At 39.8% G+C, this 20,338-nt stretch overlaps 1 long non-coding RNA gene and 2 pseudogenes across 1 annotated transcript; all 3 read left to right on the top strand.

Moving 5' to 3' along the window:
* The first annotated feature begins 1,085 nt into the window (after positions 1 to 1,085).
* LOC143890755 ((S)-canadine synthase pseudogene) lies at positions 1,086 to 3,101 on the top strand (annotated as a pseudogene).
* A 4,906-nt stretch (positions 3,102 to 8,007) lies between these two features.
* LOC143890752 ((S)-canadine synthase pseudogene) lies at positions 8,008 to 9,679 on the top strand (annotated as a pseudogene).
* A 5,079-nt stretch (positions 9,680 to 14,758) lies between these two features.
* LOC143889653 (uncharacterized) lies at positions 14,759 to 17,343 on the top strand. The gene is made up of 2 exons (XR_013254897.1): positions 14,759 to 15,085; positions 16,734 to 17,343. It is a non-coding gene; the product is annotated as an uncharacterized LOC143889653 (long non-coding RNA).
* The last annotated feature ends 2,995 nt before the right edge of the window (positions 17,344 to 20,338 follow it).

Below are 20,338 nucleotides of genomic sequence, written 5' to 3'. Positions count from 1 at the left end.
TAGTTCTACGGAGTCTTTGTGATGATCAGACCCTAAGAACATCGTTTGACACGAGAAAAAACATTGATTTGAAAAAGAAAAGAAATAAACTCTTTTTAAAGCATTATCTGCTTCTAAATCACGAGATTTTATATGGTTTAAGCCCTTATAGTTCCGTATTTTTTTAAAAGTATTGTACGGCATGCACCATTGGATGATCCAAACCGTCCATTCGATTGGCCATAAAAAATTATTTACGCATGATAATTTCAACCCTGCCATATAGAGGTTTCCATAATATGCATTTCCTCTATAAGAGTACTTAACTGTAAATAATGAAAGTTGATGAGTTTAGGATAACACTTGGATGTGGTGAGATGTGGCACGCTCTCTTTAAGGTGATTTTGCTCTAATTCTTTGGATAACTTACAATTTTTTTTCTTCTTTGGCTTCGGCATAGTCTTCTTTTCTTTTTCTCAAATTAAAAAACTCATTCGCGTCAAGTGTGAGGGAATGCTAGACGTTTGGTAATTTCTCCTCCTCACAAGGTTTTGTTTTTAACAGTTCTAAAAGAGTTCTAATGTGGGTCGTTTTGTTTTAAAGGTAAGAAAATAAAAACACACTCTTTGAAACTTGACGGGAAAATTATAAATAATTAGAATTAAGAAACAACTTTTAATTGTTTTCTTTTTCAAAATGCCAACAATGAAATACTTATTAGTTTACATAAAAAAAATTGTAAAAAGTCGGTGATGGGCAATCAACAAAGCATCATGTATAATGAAGGCCTCTGTGACTCAAAACCTTCACTTAGTGTATTATAAGTTTATAACTATACATGCTTTGACCTACAACCATTGAGTATAGAAAAATATATACTACACACATGACACTAAAGTGTTACCTAAAACAACCTTTCTTTAAGCTCCGCGGCTCACTTTTGCAAGAGAGAATTTGCTAGCGTCCATCGCAGAAGGCATTTCGTGGATGGACTGTTGCATTTGACCGCAGCCACCTCGTGAAAGAAAACAAATTCTGCTGAAAAATGAGCCACTGTGGCTCATTTTTCTGTGATGAACGCTAGCAAATCGCATGTTTTGATATACCCAACCCTCTTTATTAGCGTAAATGCTTCTATAATTGGCCATTTAAAGAGAGAGAGAAGAGCCATGCTTACTTTTAAGTAGATTTTGTCTTATTCATTTGAATTCATCAGATGTGGCTGTTCTCTCCTGCAAGGCTTTCCTCAAAATTGCCTAGCAAAAGATTTTAGGCTGAGGCCGGCCAAGACTTTCTAGGGAAGGCGTGACTCGCACTTGGAGACCATCTCACCCAGTGGCATTCTTCATGCAAGTGGCATCGGGCCCACCAATATGGGTGATGCCATTTTCGTAGAATAGGTAATATAAAAGAAGCTGGGGAGAAAATGCAATAGAGAAGGTCAAGAAACCAACAAGACATGGAGAAATGGATTGCAGTCCTGGCCACAACTGTGGCAATCTCCCTATTGTTGACAAGATTACTATTCAGATCACTGGCGAAAAAGGCAATGAAATGGCCAAAAGGGCCGAAGAAATTGCCGATAATCGGAAATATGCACCAGCTATCCAAAGGTGGCGATTTGATCCATGTCACCTTGGCCAAACTAGCCCGAATCCACGGCAATGTGATGACAATCTGGTTAGGAAGCTGGCGGCCGATGATCATAGTAAGCGATAATGAGCTTGCCTGGGAAGTGCTAGTGAACAAATCGGGCGACTATGCCGCTCGTAGTGTGCCATTCACTGGAAAACTTTTCACTGCAAATTGGAACACAATTGTTTCCTCCGACGCCGGCTCTCACTGGCACTCCCTCCGTCGAGGCCTCCAGAATGGCCCTCTCGGCCCTCTCAACATCTCATCCCAAACCCAGTTGCAAGAAGGTGACATACGTCTCATGATCCAAAACATGAATGACGAAGCCGACCGGAATTCAGGCATTGTCGAACCATTCCGTCATATAAGGCGAACAACGATCCGACTATTGGGTCGCCTTTGTTTTGGGACTAATTTTAGAGATGAATCGTTCGTGGTTGGGATGGATAAAGCAGTGGAAGATGCTATCGGATTAAGCAGCCATGGTCATGTCGTGGACGCGTTCCCGTTTCTTCGGCACATCCCTTTTCTCAACCGAACATTCAAACATGCTATCGAAGTGAAGCTAAACATTGAAAAATTGATACTCCCACATCTCTCCTCGCCACCTCCGAATTCTTACTTGCACTTCCTCTTCTCCCAAAGCTTCCCAGAACAAGTCATTATCTTCAGCCTGTTCGAATTGTTCTTTCTTGGGGTCGATAGCACTGCTTCCACTACTCTCTGGGCACTCTCACTCCTAATTCACAACCCCCAAATCCAAGAAAAGCTCTACAAGGAGATTACAAATATAAACAACGAAAGCGGCAACCATGAGAAGGTGGTGAGGATTGAAGAGATGAGTAAGTTGCACTATTTACAAGCTGTGGTGAAGGAGACAATGAGGATGAAACCGATAGCGCCATTAGCGGTGCCTCACAAGACGGCGAAGGAGACGAAGTTGATGGGAGAGACATTGGGGGTCGGCACGGAAGTGATGGTGAACATTTACGCAGTACACCATGACCCTAAGTTGTGGGAGGAGCCCTACCGCTTTTGGCCCGAGAGGTTTTGGGGTAATGGAGGAGAGAGTAAGGGAGGGTTGGAGAAGGGGTTTATTCCCTTTGGAGGAGGGATGAGAGTTTGTGCAGGAATGGAGTTGGCTAAGCTTCAAGTTCCCTTTGTCGTTGCTAATTTGGTGAATGCTTTTAGCTGGTCAATTGCTGTTGACGGTGAACTGCCAGATATGACAGAGGTTCTAAACTTTGTTGTGGTGATGAAGACCCCGCTAGTAGCCCGCATCTTGCCTCGTAACAATTAAAAATGATGTGCTCACCCCCGAAGGCTTTTAAGCTTAGTAAGAAAGAGGGGCTAAAATGTTGAGAAAGTGGTGGAAATGTCATTTTCAATATAAATATAAATAAACTATATAAACTATTGGTGGGTGGGATGTAAGATTTAGTGACCTTACTTGCTCTTATTAGTAAAATAATATTTTGGCAATTCAATATTTGTGGTATTTAAAGAACATGTTCTAAACAAGTATGAAAAAGCTTGATGACAATAGAGCCGTTGGTAGCAAGTGTGTATGCTACTTACCCATGGACCACCTGCCACCATGAGATAGAGATCCTAGGTGACGTGTCCACATCTTCATAGTGAAGAGAAGTATTTCTATAGCAATTTCTATATATTTTAAAAGGAAAGGGCCGATTCTTTGCCAATGTATTAATCGTACTGAAAAGTAGGGGATGACAGCAAGGCGTTTTACTGCCAGTAGAAAACCCGTGTTGCTTCAAGCGGCTTTTAACCGCTTGACGTTAGACTTCCTCATATTTTAATATACAAAACGTTATAATTTTAGGAACAAATTTTGATATACGCTTATAATATTTTTAAAATATTTTTAGGGTTGTGATAAATTCACCCCTTCCAGGATAAATTGATCCACCCCATTTACCAATTGTTGACGGGTACTACATTGGTGCAACTAGTCTATATCTCTCTCTCTCTCTCTCTCTCTCTCTCTCTCTCTAAAATAGACCGCCGGTAATTGAAATTACTAATAAATTGACCGCCAATGAATATAATTACTAAATTTCTATGTTTTTTTCTTATAGTATTTTCCGGGGACATATACCGGTGACTCTTATTGTCTGCCTGTAAAAACACTAACTACCCCCTGTTTTTAGGGACCATCGCTAAACCTACTTTTTTTTACCGGCGAATATATACCGGCAGTCCATAAAATTTAAAGATTAAAATCATATCAGCACATTTTAGGGACCATCGGTACATGTCCTGCAGTAAAAAAAAATCCTGTTACCGCAATTGTTACCAACCATCGTAAACGATACCCATGGGCCCACCTCAGTCTCTTGTATATGATCTAATCCGTTGATCTTACTACAGGCATAGGTAGTGCCAAAATGCCATTGAGAACAACTTGACCGGATGGCCTAGGCCCTTGGTCCAACAAATACCAGTTAGGGTTCAACCAAGAAAGGATTATGTAGTCCATTATCTTACGCAAGGGATGTCCGTTTAGGATATGACCAAGATCTTGTTCGTCACCTTATTTATCTTCCCCAGGATCAATGGTCATCATTACCCCTTGTGGGACCCAAAACAGTCTTAGACCATTGATATTAGAAGTAACTTTTTAAGTAATCATTCTCTTCATTAAATCCTAAATCAACAACCTTTGCGTAAGCTCTGATCGCATGACAGAAGAGCCACCTCAGGTGAATTAAATGAAGAAGACAAAACCTGCTAAAAAGTGAGCCGAGGCATGGCTTTTTCGTAAATTGCCTAGCAATTCAACAAACACGAAGATTTACGTGGTTTGGCGAAGCCTACTCCACGGGCGAGAAACACGATCTTCCACTATTAGAAAAAACTATATACAAGGATTACAATGGAATTAAACCAAAACCCACAACCCTTTCCTTGCTTCTCAAAACCAAGATCATACCCAAGAGATAACCCGAGAAAAACCCAAGAGAAAGCCCCTTGAAGAAACCAAAGAGGAACCCAAGAAGGAACCCAAGAAGAAACCAAAGAGAAAAACCCTATTTCTCCTCTCTATCTCTCTCTCTCTCTCTTGATTTTGCCATACTCCAAAGAAGAAAGCCATTTCCTCTTTTTAGTTGTTTCCAAGAAACCCAAATAAGAGGGTTTCTATCTTTGGCTCTTGCCTTCCCACCCAAGCCAACTACGGTGGGTGGGAAATAAGGCAAATTTCCAACACTAAAGTCTCGAATGTTTTGACATTACAACCCCCTCCTTTTTAAAATTAAAATATTCTACAATTGGTCATTTAAAAAAAGAGGATTGCTAATATAGATTTTTAAAATATCCCTTTTTAAATTAAAATATTCTTCAATTGGTCATTTAAAAGAAGGAGAGAACAGCCACACAGTCATTTTTTAGGTAGATTTTGTCTTGTTCATTTGAATTCATCTGAGGTGGCTTTCCCCAAAATTGCCTAGCAAAAGTTTGATGTATGGACAACATGTTAGGTAAGCTTACGTAATATAAAAGAAAGTTGTAAGGAGATGATCTAGCGAAAGATCAAGAAAGCAAATCCCATGTTTTGATATACGCAACCCTCTTTATTAGCTTAAATGCTTCTATAATTGGCCATTTAAAGAGAGAGAGAAGAGCCATGCTTACTTTTAAATAGATTTTGTCTTATTCATTTGAATTCATCAGATGTGGCTGTTCTCTCCTGCAAGGCTTTCCTCAAAATTGCCTAGCAAAAGATTTTAGGCTGAGGCCTGCCAAGACTTTCTAGGGAAGGCGTGACTCGCACTTGGGGAGGATCTCACCCAGTGGTATTCTTCATGCAAGTGGCATCGGGCCCACTAATATGAGTGATGCCATTTTCGTAGAATAGGTAATATAAAAGAAGGTGGGGAGAAGATGCAATAGAGAAGGTCAAGAAACCAACAAGAGATGGAGAAATGGATTGTAGTCCGGGCCACAACTGTGGCAATCTCCCTATTATTGACAAGATTACTATTTAGATCACTGGCGAAAAAGGCAATGAAATGGCCAAAAGGGCCGCAAAAATTGCCGATAATCGGAAATATGCACCAGTAGCCAGCATCTTGCCTCGTAACAATTAAAAATGATGTGCTCAGCCCCAAAGGCTTTTAAGCTTAGTAAGAAAGAGGGGCTAAAATGTTGAGAAAGTGGTGGAAATGTCATTTTCAATATAAATATAAAGAAACTATATAAACTATTGGTGGGTGAGATGTAAGATTTAGTGGCCTTACTTGCTCTTATTAATAAAATAATATTTTGGCAATTCAATATTTGTGGTATTTAAAGAAAATGTTCTAAACAAGTATGAAAAAGCTTGATGACAATAGAGCCGTTGGTAGCAAGTGTGTATGCTACTTACCCATGGACCACCTGCCACCATGGGATAGAGATCCTAGGTGACGTGTCCACATCTCCATAGTGAAAAGAAGTATTTCTATATATTTTAAAAGGAAAGGGCCGATTCTTTGCCAATGTATTAATCGTACTGAAAAGCAGGGGATGACAGCAAGGCGTTTTACTGCCAGTAGAAAACCCGCGTTGCTTCGAGCGGCTTTTAACTGCTTGACGTTAGACTTCCTCATATTTTAATATACAAACATTATAATTTTAGGAACAAATTTTGATATACGCTTACAATATTTTTAAAATATTTTTAGGGCTGTGATAAATTCACCCCTTCCAGGATAAATTGATCCCCCCATTTACCAGTTGCTGACGGGTACTACATTGGTATAACTATTCTCTCTCTCTCTCTCTCTCTCTCTCTCTCTCTCTCTCTAAAAGAGACCGCCGGTAATTGAAATTACTCGTAAATAGACTGCCAGTGAATAAAATTACTAAATTTCTATTCTTTTTTCTTGGAGTATTTTCCGGGGACATATACCGGTGGCTCTTATTGTCTGCCTGTAAAAACACTAAGTACCCCCTGTTTTTAGGGACCATCGCTATAAATCTAATTTTTTTTACCGGCGAATATATACTGGCATTTCATAAAATTCAGAGATTAAAATCATATCAGCACATTTTAGGGACCGTCGGTACATGTCCTGCAGTAAAAAAAAATCCTGTTACCGCAATTGTTACCAACCTTCGTAAAAGATACCCATGGGCCCACCTCAGTCTCTTGTATATGATCTAATCCGTTGATCTTACTACAGGCATAGGTAGTGCCAAAATGCCATTGAGAACAACTTGATCGGATGGCCTAGGCCCTTGGTCCAACAAATACCAGTTAGGGTTCAACCAAGAAAGGATTATGTAGTCCATTATCTTACGCAAGGGATGTCCATTTAGGATATGACCAAGATCTTGTTCGTCACCTTATTTATCTTCCCCAGGATCAATGGTCATCATTACCCCTTGTGGGACCCAAAACAGCCTTAGACCATTGATATTAGAAGTAACTTTTTAAGTAATCATTCTCTTCATTAAATCCTAAATCAATAACCTTTGCTTAAGCTCTAATCGCATGACAGAAGAGCCACCTCAGGTGAATTAAATGAAGAAGACAAAACCTGCTAAAAAGTGAGCCGAGAGATGGCTTTTCGTAAATTGCCTAGCAATTCAACAAACACCAAGATTTACGTGGTTCGGCGAAGCCTACTCCACGGGCGAGAAACACGATCTTCCACTATTAGAAAAAACAATATACAAGGATTACAATAGATTTAAACCAAAACCCACAACCCTTTCCTTGCTTCTCAAAACCAAGATCGTACCCAAGAGATAACCCGAGAAAAACCCAAGAGAAAGCCCCTTGAAGAAACCAAAGAGGAACCCAAGAAGAAACCAAAGAGAAAAACCCTATTTCTCCTCTCTCTCTCTCTCTCTTGATTTTGCCACGCTCGAAAGAAGAAAGCCACTTCATCTTTTTAGTTGTTTCCAAGAAACCCAAATAAGAGGTTTTCTATCTTTGCCTCTTGCCTTCCCACCCAAGCCAACTACGGTGGGTGGGAAATTTCCAACACTAAAGTCTCGAATGTTTTGGCATTACAACCCCCTTCTTTTCAAAATTAAAATATTCTACAATTGGTCATTTAAAAAAGGAGGGTTGTAATATAGATTTTTAAAATATTTTTTTTAAATGAAAATATTTTACAATTGGTCATTTAAAAAAAGAGGATGCTAATATAGATTTTTAAAATATCCCTTTTTAAATTAAAATATTCTACAATTGGTCATTTAAAAGAAGGAGAGAACAGCCACACAGTCATTTTTAGGTAGATTTTGTCTTGTTCATTTGAATTCATCTGAGGTGGCTTTCCCCAAAATTGCCTAGCAAAAGTTTGATGTCTGGACAACATGTTAGGTAAGCTTACGTAATATAAAAGAAAGTTGTAAGGAGATGATCTAGCGAAAGATCAAGAAAGCAAGAAGACATGGAGAAATGGATTGGAGTCCTAACAACAACTGTGGCAATCTCCCTCTTGTTGACAAGATTACTGTTCAGATCGTCGGCAAGAAACGCAATGAAATGGCCGGTAGGGCCGAAGAAACTGCCGATAATCGGAAATATGCACCAGCTATCCAATGGTGGAGATTTGATCCATGTCACATTGGCCAAACTAGCTAAAATCCATGGCGATGTGATGACAATTTGGTTAGGAAGTTGGTGGCCGATGATCATAGTAAGCGATATCGAGCTCGCTTGGGAAGTGCTAGTCAACAAATCGGGTGACTATGCAGCTCGTAGCACTCCATTCACCATTAGACTTGTCAGTGCAAATGGGAACACAATTTCTACCTCTGACGCCGGCTCTCATTGGCAGGCACTCCGACGAGGCCTTCAAAACGGCCCTCTTGGTCCTCTCAACATCTCATCCCAAACCCAGTTGCAAGAAAGCGACATACGCCTAATGATCCAGAACATGAAAGAGGAAGCCAACCGGAATTCCGGCATAGTCAAGCCGTTCCATCATATAAGGCAAACGACGGTCCGACTACTGAGTCGCCTTTGTTTTGGATCTGATTTCAAAGATGAATCATTCTTGGTTGGGATGGATAAAGCAGTGGAAGATGTTATCGGATTAAGCAGCCATGGTCATATCGTGGATGCATTTCCGATCGCTCGGCACATCCCTTTTCTCAACCGAACCTCCAAACAGCTCACCGAAGTGAAGCTAAACATTGAAAAATTGATACGCCCACACCTCTCCTCGCCACCTCCGAATTCTTACTTGCACTTCCTCCTCTCCCAAAGCTTCCCAGAACAAGTCATTATCTTCAGCCTGTTCGAATTGTTCTTTCTTGGGGTCGATAGCACTGCTTCCACTACTCTCTGGGCACTCTCACTCCTAATTCACAACCCCCAAATCCAAGAAAATCTCTACAAGGAGATTACAAATATAAACAACGAAAGCGGCAACCATGAGAAGGTGGTGTGGATTGAAGAGATGAGTAAGTTGCACTATTTACAAGCCGTGGTGAAGGAGACAATGAGGATGAAACCGATAGCGCCATTAGCGGTGCCTCACAAGACGGCGAAGGAGACAAAGTTGATGGGAGAGACATTGGGGGTCGGCACGGAAGTGATGGTGAACATTTACGCAGTACACCATGACCCTAAGTTGTGGGAGGAGCCCTACCGTTTTTGGCCCGAGAGGTTTTGGGGTAATGGACGAGAGAGTAAGGGAGGATTGGAGAAGGGGTTTCTTCCCTTTGGAGGAGGGATGAGAGTTTGTGCAGGAATGGAGTTGGCTAAGCTTCAAGTTCCCTTTGTCGTTGCTAATTTGGTCAACGCTTTTAGCTGGTTAAATGCTGTTGACGGTGAACTGCCAGATTTGACCGAGGTTCTAAACATTGTTGTGGTGATGAAGACCCCGCTAGTAGCCCGCATCTTGCCTCGAAACAACTAAAAATGATGTGCTCACCCCCAAAGGCTTTTAAGCTTAGTAAGAAAGAGGGGCTAAAATGTTGAGAAAGTGGTGGAAATGCCATTTTCAATATAAATATAAATTAACTATAAAAACTATTGGTGGGTGGGATGTAAGATTTAGTCGCCTTACTTGCTCTTATTAATAACATAATATTTTGGCAATTCAATATCTGTGATATTTAAAGAACATGTTCTAACCAAGCATGAAAATACTTGATGACAATAGATCTGTTAGTAGCAAGTGTGCATGCTACTTACCCATGGACCACCTACCACACTGGGATAGAGATCCTAGGGTAAAGTGTGGACACATTAGATATGTCCAGAATGAGCTCAGGCTTATGGGAGTGATAGGATTAACTCCCTTAGGGGCTACTGACAGGCCAGTGCAGCCCATGTGTGAATCAGGATGCTGTCATACTTCTAATGCACCTTTGTGCACGCTATGAGCAAGACATAGTAAAGAACTTTGGGATATGACCTAACAAGCTTGAGAAAGTCCCGGAGCCTTGGTTATTAAAGCCATGTTTTTTGTAACAAATATTTGGTTTCAAAAATGTTTATTTTATCCTAAGTTTGCCCTCATATAAAAGATTATAGAGAAAATGACTAAAAAAAAGGGCTTTGAAATGACAATGACCTGTCAAGGGGGGAGACTTGGAAATAACCAATCTAAAGTGATGGTGACTGGTTTGCGTGGGTTTAAGACAAAAATATCCTCATTTTTAAAATGCCTCTCTCTTTCTCTCATGGGATGATCCCAACCATCAATTAGAGGACCACAATGCCTCTCTCTCTCTCTCTCTCTCTCTCTCTCTCTCTCTCTCATTCATGGGATGATCCCAATAGTCCATTAGAGGGCCACAATGCCCCCTCTCTCGTGGGATGATCCCAACCGTCCATTAGAGGGCCCCAATTCTCCCCTCTCTCTCTCTCTCTCATGGGATGATCCCAACCGTCCATTAAAGGGCCACAATGTCCCCCTCTCTCATGGGATGATCCCAACCATCCATTAGAGTGCCACAATGCCTCTCTCTCTCATGGGACGATCCCAACCGTCCATTAGAGGGCCCCAATGCCCCCCTCTCTCTCACTCTCATGGGATGATCCCAACCGTCCATTAAAGGGCCATAATGCCCCCCTCTCTCTCATGGGATGATCCCAACCGTCCATTAGATGGCCACAATGCCCCTCTCTCTCTCTCATGGGATGATCCCAACCGTCCATTAGAGGGCCACAATGCCCTCTTTCTCTCATGGGATGATCACAACTGTCCATTAGAGGGCCACAATGCCCCGCAGGTCCGTGCACCTCTGATTCTGAGCGAACCTCCTCTCACAGGTTGGTAGTCTCTCCCTCTCAGTTGTTTAAACCCCTAATTTTTTTAGAAATCTATGGTTTAAAGCTCTAAAGTTTGGTTTAAACCCCTAATTTTCCCCAAATTTTCCACAGATTATTGGTTTAAACCTCCAAGTTTGGTTTAGAAATTCAGTTTAGAAAATCCTATATTTTCTCAAATCAGTTGAGAAAACCCTATATTTTGGAAAATCAGTTTAAAAAACCCTATATTTTCCCAAATCAGTTGAGAAAATCGTATATTTTGAAAAATCAGTTTAGAAAACCCTATAATTTTTCCAAATCAGTTTAGACTCAAACCAATAAGTTAGGATTGGTACTCTCTTTCTTTCAGTTTGGAAAATCAGCAACTAAAATCCTAATTTTTTTTAGAAATCTATGGTTTAAAGCCCTAAAGTTTGGTTTAAAACCCTATGTTTTTTTAGAAATATGTGGTTTAAAGCCCTAAAGTTTTGTTTGAACCCCTAATTTCTGAGAAATGTATGGTTTAGAACCCTAAAGTTTGGTTTAAACCCCTAATTGCTTCCATTTTTTTCACAAATTATGTGTTTAAACCCCCAAAGTTTGGTTTAAACCAATAATTTGTTAGAAATCATTAGTTTAAAATTGAGAAAATGAGTTTAGGAAACCCTATATTTTCCCAAATCAGTTGAGAAAATCCTATATTTTCGAAATCAACCCCTAAGTTTTGAAAAACAATGGTTTCAACCAATATTTGATAGAAATATTTTGTTCAAACCCCTATTCAGTTTAGAGAACTCCTAATTTTTGGGAACTGTATGGTTTAAACCAATAATTCTCACACATTATTGGTTTAAACCCTTAAATGTTGAATAATAAATGGTTTAAACCAATAATATTTGAAAAATAATTGGCTTGAATCCCTTCTATTTCGAAAAACAGCTTGAATCCCTTCTATTTGGAAAACAGCCCTTAAGTTTTGAAAAATGATGGTTTAAAGCAATATTTAAATAATTGGTTAAAACCTCTATTTTTTAGAAAATCAGTTGAGAAAACCCGTAATTTTTTGAAAATATATGGTTTAAACCAATAATTTCTCACACCTTATTGGTTTAAACCCCTAAATCTTGAGTAATAAATGGTTTAAATCAATAATTTATGACAAATCATTTGTTTAAACCCCTTCTATTTCGAAAATCAGCCCCTAAGTTTTGAAAAATAATGGTTTAAACCAATATTTGATATAAACCATTGGTTTAAACCCCTAAATCTTGAAAAATTAATGGTTTAAACCAATAATTTATGAGAAATCATTGGTTTCAACCCCTAATATTTGAGAAATCAGTTGTTAACTTTTTTTCATCACATTCTGTCTGAACAGGTCCAAATCTGATTTATTGGATTTGATTCCATCTTTTCCACCTAGTGATCATCTCATCAAACCATGGTAATGCCTCCGTTATTCTTTTAAGCCTTGTATTTTTTAAAATATTGTATATATATGATAATGGTTTGTTTTACAGGCGTCTTATGCTACGTCGAGATGCTGCCCCTCTAAGTTTCACGACTTCTTCAGGTCCCTTGAGTTGAGGAAAGCACATATTGATATGTTAGAGAGCAGCACATTTGGGGCCTTGCTTAATCTAGAAGGTCTGAAATTGCACAAGGCAATAGTGACCGTCCTCGTGCGATCTTGGATATCGAAGTCGAGGACATTTAAAATAGGTGGCATATTAGTCCCCTTTGAGGTCAGGGATTTAGCATTGGCATTGAGCCTAAGCCTTATAGGAGATAGAATACGGGTAGACTGGCATTCGACAGAGGAGGTCGAAGGTTGGAGGTTTTCCGGTGCTTGGGCGAGATTTGGTGAGATTGCAGATGTTATCAGGGAAGAGTCCAGATCGGATGAGATTGCATCGGTCCAGGCAACAGTGAGACATGTGTTGCTGCTGTTGTGCCGCTCTATGCTTTTTGCCCGGGTTGACCCTGTGGATTATAGGACGAAATCCTGCATCTTCCCCTACTTAAGAGCAGAGACCGTGGGGGAATTGCTTGGGCATATCTCGTATACGACTTCTTGGTAGAGTCATTGGATTCATATTCCAAAAACGGGAAGATGGGATATATCACCGGATGCGCTATTGTGCTACAGGTAAAGAGTACATATATTATATACATGATTACTCTTTTGTTAGTTTGGTTTTTTGTTCTCTAAAGACTGGTTGTCTGTCTTCATTCCAGGTGTGGCTCTTCAAGCATACTACCTTGTGGGCACCTTAAGCTCCAGATGCACATTCACGCCTATTAAAGTGGATCATAGGGATCGAAACACGGAGGAGTAACCAGGCAGCCCTTATCAGACAGATCCGTGATGGGTGGGCACCTTTAGCCATCTGTTGGTTTGGAGAGTATTAGGATTTTCTTTTTGGATGGTTGCTGGATCTTTTTGGGCTATATTTGCTTTATATTTCTATAGTTGCTATATGATGGTTGGATCTCTTGGATGTATTAGGCTTATCTCTTGTGCTTTGACCCTAGATTATTCTTGAGAGACTTTAGGCTTTTCATTTGTATATCTTTTTCTTGTGAGAGTGAGTGTGCTTCATTCATGGAGAGAAATATAGAGAGAGTAAATAATTTTCTTAGGCGCAAATTCAAGCCTGTAGATTATAGGTTATAAAACAGTAAAATTTCTCAAAAAGCATATCTAGACATAATGCTAGGCCATTCCCATATAACTTCATAATCTTCAGATGAATCCTCTCTGGTTGAATTGCTCAGTTGAAGACCCCGAACTTCTTGAAGAAATCTAACATTGAAACTGTATTGGGTGCAAAAACAAGTCACCTACATGAAAAATTCAACACGCCAGCCAGTTGTTTAAATGTTTCATTTGATTTTATGCATGGATGAAACCGATAGCGCCATTATGCACCCAAACACATATTGTGGATGTTTTATATGCCCCTAGATCTTTTAACCCTTTGATTCCTCGATCTTAAGGTTTTCAGGCATACTATTAATTGTGTGCATCTTATTTTTATTATTGGATATGAATCTAATATGAAGATATGCTTTCAGGCTCCTTTTAATATCAAATTATATTTTATGTGTACTTTTTTGTGTATGGATTTAGTTTGATTACTTAGAAATATTTGTGCATGCTTACTGAAGGAACTTTGGATGGATTGAAATCTTGTGAGTTGCATTATTGGTTGGCCGTGGATTAACACTATTGTTGCATGTGTATCTATTTAGTTTTCCTTGTGTACCCAACTACAGTTTATGCATGCTCATTATTCACATAAAAGATTTTTGTGCCTATATGTAAATGATTCTTTGGATTCACGCAACAAAGTTTCCAAAGGATCCCAATTGGACGTGAGGCACAATTGAGAGGCTTACATATGTATGTACACAGTGAGAGCTAGTTTGCAATCTTGAAAATTGCGTAAGGGTTTTGATCGGCCCAACGGAATGTCATTGCTCTTATGTAATTTTATGTATGTGTTATTTTATAGCGAACTTTAAATATGTAATCTCCTTAAATTGTTGTTTTGGGTGGTATAAGGAAGTTGCAAATGAATAATCAGGTTTGGAATTCTATTATGTCCAACAATGATGGAATTCTTAGTGCTAGGTTCATTTTCACTTGTCTCGTTGCTGCGAGAGCTCACTGTGTGTTGTGGTTCGGCCCAACGGAAGTGCCACGATGACACGACGAGTGTCTCGACAGGATCACATAAGGATATTTTGAGTGATCTTGTAAAGATCTAACAAATCGGTTTGTCGGCCAAACCGATAAAACACCGTAAATTCTTAATTTACATTGTTTAAGAATTTAACTATTTGGTGGTCGGTTTAAAAAGCTAAGAGATAAAACTCATTTTTTAAGCGTCCTATGTGGGGTGGGGTTGAGGAGCTTGTTAATTTTAACATGGGAAAGGAGAACTCGGGGAAACCAAGGTTAGAGTCTAAAAGAAAGAAGATCCTATTTATGAGATTTTATCTCCCCTATTTATTGTGGACATGATAAGGTTGGGATATATGTGGACCGGAAAAACCAGAAAAGGATCTCTCAATGACATGGTAGGATATACGTGGACCAATCAAAAGGCAGGAAAGGTTCTATTGATGATGAGGACAAAGGGTGGTTCTTGGAGAAAATGTGTAAGCAAAAAGCAAGAGAGGAGGCTCTGGGCTTGATCGACAAGCAAGATTTTTGTACTCCTTCTTGATCATGAGGGTATAGTATGTCTTCTTTCTCTCTTTTTGATCTATGGTTGGAATAGTCTAGGATGGTGATTTTGCTTTCATTTTTTATGTTTTGAATCTCTTAGCATGGTTAGATCGTTCATTTATTTTGGGTAAAACTAAGGAGAGGGATCACACCCATGATCCAGATTCTTAGGTTCCTTTCATTCGAAAGAAATCCCCTGTTTTCTTCAGAAAGTTAATTATCTTCCTGTACTTTGTTGACTTCACCTAGAAACTTGACTTTAAACAGAGAAAAGAGTAGAGAAGAAGCGAGCTGTGACTCCAACCATGGATAATTGTCAAAGAAACTCTTTTTAAAGCACGAAAAAAGACTAATTTATCATTGATTTGAAAAAGAAAAGAAATAAACTCTTTTTAAAGCAATATCTGCTTCTAAATCACGAGATTTTATATGGTTTAAGCGGCAATTAAGCCCTTATAGTTCCGTATTTTTTTAAAAGTACCGTACGGCCTGCACCATTGGATGATCCAAACCGTCCATTCGATTGGCCATAAAAAATTATTTACGCATGATAATTTCAACCCTGCCATATAGAGGTTTCCATAATATGCATTTCCTCTTTAGATCGAAGGGCTATGATCATCTTTTGGAAATATTTTTTGGGAAGAACCTATTTTGTATTATGGCCCATCAAAATGGACGGTTTGGATCATCCTATGGTGCAGGCCGTACAGTAGTTCTAGTAGGGGACCATAGGGCTTAAATCATATAATTACACGCATTATGTTTCTGAATGGGAAGTGGTATATCCGCCCCTTTTGATTACCACCAACACCCCCTATCAGTGTTTGTGGCAATCAGGGGCATTAAATTCTTCTGAAATAAGTACAACAGCCCCTCTTTAGTCATTGATACACTGACAGGGGGTGTTCCTGGTGAGCAAAAGGGGCGGATATATCATTTCCCTTCTGAAAAGTTTTGAGATATTTCGGTCTTCCATTCATTCAATAAGTGGGCCTTTGGACTTATTTAAATTTGTGGGGTCACTACGGATCCATGACCCAATCACAACGTAAATTTCTTATTGATAAGGACAATTATTGAGGCCGGTCTCTTATGGTGTCGGTCTTTCTACCTCCGAAACTAACAGCACAGCCTAATATTTTGCAATCTTTATCTGCACGCGGTCTTTTTCTCTTCAGAAACGCAGTGAAACTTTAAAAAATAATCCAAAGTCTAAGAATTTTATTAATTCAATCAAATATATAATGAATGAAAATATATTCCCATAACTGAAACAGTTCTCATGCAAGCTAAAATAAATAAATAAATAACTTGTCATGGAGGGTGATGAACTGTTAAGAAATTTGAAAATGGAAGCTCTGTCATGGAGGTGGAAAGCCCATTTCTGTACTATGTAGTTGCAGTAGTATAAGTAGTAGTAGCAGCAGCAGTAGCAGTGAATATAAGAAATTCGTCCACTTCCATTCTCATCCAATCCTCAATCCTCAAATTCATCTATCTCTGGAAACTCATTTTCTATCTGGCTATCAAGTATTACCGGTGCCGGCGCCACTGGTTCTGGCACCGGAAAGTCGATATGAAAAGGAAAAGATACTTCAAGATTTGGATGTTCATTAGGCAATGTCTGATTATACAATTCTTGTGGTGGGTTTTCAGGGAAAGGAAAATTGAGCTTTGCACGTGGCCCACGGAATTCAATCGCGGCATTGTCATAAGCCCTAGCGGCATCTTCTGCAGTGTCAAATGTGCCCAACCAGACTCGTACTGCTCTTCGGGGGTCTCTAATCTCGGCAGCCCATTTGCCCCACGGCCTCTGTCGAACGCCCCGATACTTCTTCTTATTTTCCGCTTGGGCTGTGAAAAGATGGCACCCCAAGCAACCATTTATACCACATTGTTCACAAGTCTCGGGTATGCCGGAAAATGGCAAAAGACTAGTAGAACTTCCGGCATTATCTCCGTCGGAGATTACCCGGGTGAAGGCAGATACCATGATCTCTCCTTCACGCTCGTTGGAGATTGGAAAGTGGGAGTTTGATGTTTCCCCTTGTGTTTCTGAAGATTCTAATCTTTTGAGCCTTTTGGTGGTTGATTTTGCTTTCCTCATTGCTTTCTTTCTTTCTTATGTTGGAGAGAGTGAGGTATTGAGAATGAGATATTGGAGTGGGGTGTTTATAAGTAAGGGATGCTTAGTTGGAGTGCCAACCCTACGCGGCCATGCACTTTATGGCTTAATAGACATGGAACCTTCCAAATTTCAGTCCTATATTTGCAGCCTGTTCGCAATCGTTGTTTCCTGTCATATTTGATTTAACTGACAAACGACAAAATCACTTCCGCCTTGGAATCCTCTAGAAAGAGCGAGGATTTATTTTTATTTTCTCGCAAGGACCTGTTTGTACACGCCTTTATCTGTGTGAGCAATATTCCTTGAGACGTTGGCCCTTAAATTCAATCCTAGCTATCTGATATGTGGGCTCTACATGGCCCAAATTAACCTCAATTCCATATTGAACTTAGGTGGGGCCCACTTAAAAATCATTACAAACCGTCTACGTACTTGTCTGTTTTGGAAAATAAATTATAACTACCCTTTTACCCTACAACCGGCTGCCCTAAGTATATTCAATCCAAGCTGTCTATTTACTTGCTCTCTCTGTATTCAATGACCCAAAGAGGCTAGGATGAACCAAACCGTTGGATTACGGGGTTTCATATATGAGCGAAATATGGTCGACCGAGGTTTCCAATTCAAGAAGTCAAAGAGCCAATAAAGACAAAAAAGATACTTAATTTATTAAATTTTTTTTTTTAGACGGTAAAAATGAGAATATACTAAAAGACGAACCAAGATGATTCTAGCAAATTACATAAAAAGAAAAAAAGAAAATACAAAATCATAGTAGGAGATAATCAAACAACTCCAAGCTAGATTTAGAAACACCAACCTTTGCTAGGGAGTCTGCATCTGAATTAGCAGATCTCCTCGCATGCTTAAACATTATAGACGAGACAAGAACTATATCATCAATTTCCTCGAAGAAAGATAGAAAATGCCACGGAGGAGAAGCCGCACCCAGAAGCCATCGGACAACATTAGAGGAGTCCCCTTTCACTATCACTTTATCTAACAAAGAAATATCCAAAAACTTAATCCCACGATGGACTGCTCTCACTTCCGCTTCATTAGGATCCGCTACTCCAATGGGGCCCGAGAAAGCCCAGAGGACGTCCCTCTTGGAATCTCTACATATCCCCCCCTCAATCCCTGCATCACCAGGATTGCCAAAAGATGAACCATCAAAATTCAGTTTTAACATCCCGTCTGGAGGAGAGAGCCATGATTGCTTGATTTTGACTTTGCTAATCCCCTCTTTACAAATAATCTGCCAACCTTTCCATAGATCATACGCTGAGACGAAATGAAACAAAGGAAGGCTTCTAGCCCAATAAATGACCGCTGCAATGATCTTGATAAATATCCAATAAGACGATTTTGCCATACCGTCAAATACTTAGGAATTTTTTTCATTCCAAATGAACCACCATGAAGCCAACAAACACATCCTCCACAACATCTTACCATTTCTTTTCTAGGGACACCATTCCCAGCTTTTAATAAAATCTGATATGGTGTTAGGGAGAACCCATAGTACCCCAAAACGAGATAGAATAAAGCCCCATAACGAGATAGAATAGTACCCCAAAAAGATACTTAATTTATTCTCTGTACGTATTGAGAAACGCTTCTCAACTTTCAGATATATATATATCAAAGAAAGTCAAGAATTTTATTGACTCAATCTAATATTAAATGAATGAAAAAGATGTACCCATAATAAGTGAAACAGTTCTCATGGAGGCTAAATAAATAAATAAATAGTTTTTTTTGGAGGGTCAGGACCGTTAGGAAATTTTGAAATGGGAGCTCTATCATGGTGATGGAAAGCCCATAGCAGTACTACAATTTGTAGATGTAGTTATAGTAGTAGCTGTTGAAGTGAATATAGGAAATTGGTCTAAGTCTATTCCCATCCAATCCTTAAATTCCTCTATCCCGACCGAATCAAAGGGATCATTCTCTTGTTGGTATTCAAGTGCCACGGGTGCCACCAAATCGATCAATCTGAGAGGGAAATGAAACTGCAAGATTTGGGTGTTGATATTGTTGATTATATGTTCTTGTGGTGGGTTTTGAGGGAAAGGAAAATTGAGCTTCGCACGAGGTCCACAGAATTCAATTACTTTTTTGTCATAAGCCCGAGCGGCATCTTCCGCGGTATCAAATGTGCCTAACTAGATTCGAACCGCTCAACGGGGATCCCTAATCTTGGCAGCCCATGTACCCCACGGCCTCTGTTGGACACCCCTATACTTCTTATTTGCCATGGTCCTACTATTTTCCGCTTTGGACATGAAAAAATTGCACCCCAAACAACCATTGATACCACAATATTGACAAGTAGGAATAGATGAAAGACTAGTTTCTTTTAAAGTACAGCTCAAGCCATTCTCCTTCGGACGGAATTGGAATTGGAATTGGAATGGGGTGTTTTTGGTGATGTCACGGCTGGAGATGACGTGGGTGAAGGCGGATACCATGATCTCCGCCTCTTGCTCGCCGGAGAGCGGAAAAGGAGTGCTTGATGTCTCTCCTTGTGTTTGTGAAGCTTCTGACCTTTTGAGCCTACTCTGTTTGGATGCCGGAGTTTTTTTTTGGTTCTTGTGACTTTTGTGGAATTTCAGCAGGAAACCCACGTTTGGTTGCTGGTTACATAGTGGGCCCAAAAGAATCCCACGAACCAAAATAACCCCGCACGAAACCCAAAGCTGGAAAAAAAATGCCAGGATCCAAAACAATCCTGCACAAAATCCGAGGAACCAAAATAACCAAAAGAAGAACTTTTATTTTACCGAGATTTTTTTTCCCACCATAGTCCGTCAACCAAACATGGGATTTTTATTTTACCGGGATGCTTCCAGGGAGTTTTTTTTCCCACCAATCTCCCAGGAAGTTTTTTGTTCCACAAAAGTCCCATGAAACTGCAAGATTTGGGTGTTGATATTGTTGATTATATGTTCTTGTGGTGGGTTTTGAGGGAAAGGAAAATTGAACTTCGCACGAGGTCCACAGAATTCAATTACTTTTTTGTCATAAGCCCGAGCGGCATCTTCCGCAGTATCAAATGTGCCTAACTAGATTCGAACCGCTCAGCGGGGAGCCCTAATCTTGGCAGCCCATGTACCCCACGGCCTCTGTC

This window comes from Tasmannia lanceolata, unplaced genomic scaffold (assembly GCF_043159265.1).
Source record: "Tasmannia lanceolata isolate RefF3 unplaced genomic scaffold, GAP_Taslan_0.1 ptg000013l, whole genome shotgun sequence".
Classification (NCBI taxonomy): domain Eukaryota; kingdom Viridiplantae; phylum Streptophyta; class Magnoliopsida; order Canellales; family Winteraceae; genus Tasmannia; species Tasmannia lanceolata.
This window is presented reverse-complemented; position numbering and strand designations above follow the sequence as displayed.